Here is a 3610-nt window from a genome sequence, read left to right as displayed (position 1 = left end):
CACAAGCTTTATTTACCTAAATATAAGCATTAATTAGAAATGCCAAATCCTGTAAATATGGTCCAGATTCAGCCTTACTTAGAAATCCCTGAGCTGGCAGGGCAAGGCTGGGAGTTGAGAGTAAGCAAATGGAGTCTTCCTCTTTTCGTGAGGGTGTGCTATCAACTCCATTACCATTTCCAAAGGGCTAGGTAACCAGCCATTTTCCATGCTTAGAATAGAGCAAACTGAATTACTGGGATATGAGCTAGTTGGTGAACAAAGCCGAGGTTATTGGCCTAGGCATTTATTCATAAATATTAATTAGAAATCTCAGAGTAGTTATTTTGGGGAAACAAAAAGGCCAGGTAGAAGGCACAAAGTTACAGTTAGCAGTCACAGTAAACCTTTGGCTGGCCTCTTGAAGAAAAAAATACCCATCCCTTCATCCATTCATCCCCTGCTGTTTTCTCTATAGCATTTGAAATCAAACTTCCCACTTTTATCTTTAACTTTCGAGTCCCACATTGAGCAGCCACTTGTAACCGGTCTTAGCTACTTCATGGGTTCTTTTTCCACACTTTATCCCAACGCCCCCACCCCCCACCCCAGTTTTACCCATTGCTAGATCGTAGGGAAAGGAGAGAGCAGAGAGACAGAGATCTCTGAATTTAATTTCTTGTTTTTCCTTTGAGCATAACACACTGCAAACAGCCTCCCTGAATGACTAACAGCTACCAACCCTGCCTTGAGGGGACCTAGCATTTATATACCTGTAGTAAGAATTTTAGTATTTTTTTTTAAAGATTTATTCCTTTATTATATATAAGTACACTGTAGCTGTCTTCAGATACACCAGGAGAGGGCATCGGATCCCATCACAGATGGTTGTGAGCCACCATGTGGTTGCTGGGAATTGAACTCATGACCTCTGGAAGAGCAGTCAGGTGCTCTTAACCGCTGAGCCATCTCTCCAGCCCTAGTATTTTTTTAAACACAGAAACATTGGACTGTTTTCATTTTAACCCCAGATGTGGAATACAGGACTGTCCGCAGCAGCTGACAATGGTTCGCCTCTCGCCCTAGCAGGGGGTGTGATTTTTTTTTTTTTCCGGAGCTGGGGACTGAACCAAGGGCCTTGCGAGTGCTAGGCAAGCGCTCTACTGCTGAGCTAAATCCGCAATCCTGTGATTTTTTTTTTTTTAACAGCTGCAGATAGTTAATGTGACTGTGTGGTGTTAGGAATTTGGGGGACTTCTCAGAGGGTGTATAAATGCTAGAGCCCCAGTAGGTGAGCTGTTGTTTGCAGTTTGTTAAGTGGTTGCGCGCAAAGAAGAATTTAGATATCCCGGAGGTGAAGATCAAAGTTTCCCCAAGGAACTTGACACTCCTATTGTCTAATAACAACATCACCCCCTTTCCTTTCTATCTCTTTCTCCTGTCTAGTATTAGAAGGGTGGAAAAAAGAACTCACAAAGGAGTCAAAGACTAACTACAGTGCCCCCCCATGTGGGGCTAGACAGAATGGAAAATTTTATTTCAAATGCCTTAGAGAAAACATCAGGGGGCAAAGAGATGGTTACTTTTGTTCAAAACACCAGCAAAAAATATATTGCAGCCCCTGGTTCAAGAATATTCCCCGGGGCTGGGGATTTAGCTCAGTGGTAGAGCGCTTACCTAGGAAGCGCAAGGCCCTGGGTTCGGTCCCCAGCTCCGAAAAAAAGAACCAAAAAAAAAAAAAAAAAAAAAAAAAAAAAAAAAAAAAGAATATTCCCCAACACCGCTCCCAGAGGGGATTTTCCAAATGTCACGCAATCTCAGAAATTATCTGCAGCTGGCAAAACCACACCTCTGCTAGAGCATGAGGCAAATCACGGTCAGCTGCTGTGGACAGTCAGAAGCAGCCCCACATCCCCACACCGGGTATTAAAATGAAATCATGTTCTTACAATATTTCTGTGGTTTTTTTTTAAGATTTATTTATTCTATATAAGTACACTGTCGCTGTCTTCAGACACACCAGAAGAGGGCATCAGATCTCATTACAGATGGTTGTGAGCCACCATGTGGTTGCTGGGAATTGAACTCAGGACCTCTGGAAGAGCAGCCAGTGCTCTTAACCACTGAGCCATCTCTCCAGCCCCATTTCTGTGGTTTTATTGTTGCTTGAGACATGATTTCTCTATGTAGACCTGAGTGTATTTTCTGTGTTTATTGTTGTTGACGTTCGTTTGGCTGGTTGGTTTTTTTAAGAAACCAGAATTCTCACTACACCAATGTGCTGCCAGAAACCATCCAGTGTTCTCATTTCCACTATGTATCTAATTATGTCTGCTTTTCCATTCCCGGGGTAGAATAAAAACACCATAGTATCTTTTTTTTTTTAAGATTTATTTATTTATTATATATAAGTACACTGTAGCTGTTCAGACACACCAGAAGAGGGCATCAGATCTCATTACAGATGGTTGTGAGCCACCATGTGGTTGCTGGGATTTGAACTCAGGACCTTTGGAAGAGCAGTCAGTGCTCTTAACCGCTGAGCCATCTCTCCAGCCCCCAACACCATAGTATCTTATCTCGTTCCTGTTGTGGAAATGTCTACTCCACCCTGTCCTGAATCTTTGATATCTTGGAGCCCTGTAGGCTTTTCCTCGGGAAGCTTAGCTAGGAGCTCAGTTCTGGTACCTCGCGGACAGCTGTCTCCCAGGGGACAGTGAGCAGTCCCTTGTGCCTGCCTCTATGAGGCCAGGACTGAGAACATACCCAGGTCTCTCTGGTCTTAGCCCAGGTGGAGAATTGGAAGCTTTCCGAGTTTTGTTTGCTTTGTTTTTCTATGTGGTATGGGTGTGATAAGGCATGTGTCTCCAGATTGCAACATTCCTTTTAAATGGAAACACTGTGGTATCAAAAGGAGCGCTGAGGCTCACAAACCTCCAGTGGGAAACAGCAGGTAAGCCTCAATGGGAAGAGTAAGAGTACAAAATTTTGGGTTGGGGATTTAGCTCAGTGGTAGAGCGCTTGCCTAGAAAGCGCAAGGTCCTGGGTTCGATCCCCAGCTCCGAAAAACAGAAAAAAAAAAAAAAAGAGTACAAAATTTTCCAGGGCCTGTACCGGCAAATCAATATGAAAGAGAGTAAACAGTTACTGAAGGTGGATACTCTGAACAGCTAAAGTTCAGTGAAAAAAAAATGTACTATGGGAAGAGGTGCCTTGGGAAGGTCCTTTAGGTAACCGGTGGACCCTATTTAATCCCCCAGTCCAAAATTATAGAATAGCAACCGCCCAAAGAGCCATTTTACCACCACCTCAGCCAGCCAGCCGATAGGGGTAGGGGTAGCTTTTGAGTTATCTTTTAAAAATATATTTATTTTATGTATATGAGTATAGTGTTGCTGTCCTCAGACACACCAGAAGAGGCATCGGATCCCATTACAGATGGTTGTGACCGCCATGCGGTTGCTGGAATTTGAACTCAGGACCTCTGGAAGAGCAGTCAGTGCTCTTAACCATTGAGCCATCTCTCCAGCCTGTGAGTTATCTTTTATCCTTGTACATAACCCTTCACCCATATTCCTGTTAGTAAGCCCAATAATAAAAATCGTTTGTGACCACCTTGCCTTTGTGGGGC

The 3610-nt window shown here is 43.5% G+C and overlaps 1 non-coding gene across 1 annotated transcript; it reads left to right on the top strand.

Moving 5' to 3' along the window:
- Positions 1-2965: 2965 nt before the first annotated feature.
- Positions 2966-3047, top strand: Trnas-aga54 (transfer RNA serine (anticodon AGA) 54). Its single transcript has one exon. It is a non-coding gene; the product is annotated as a tRNA-Ser (tRNA).
- Positions 3048-3610: the final 563 nt, after the last annotated feature.

Source organism: Rattus norvegicus, chromosome 5, assembly GCF_036323735.1.
Source record: "Rattus norvegicus strain BN/NHsdMcwi chromosome 5, GRCr8, whole genome shotgun sequence".
Classification (NCBI taxonomy): Eukaryota; Metazoa; Chordata; class Mammalia; order Rodentia; family Muridae; genus Rattus; species Rattus norvegicus.
This window is presented reverse-complemented; position numbering and strand designations above follow the sequence as displayed.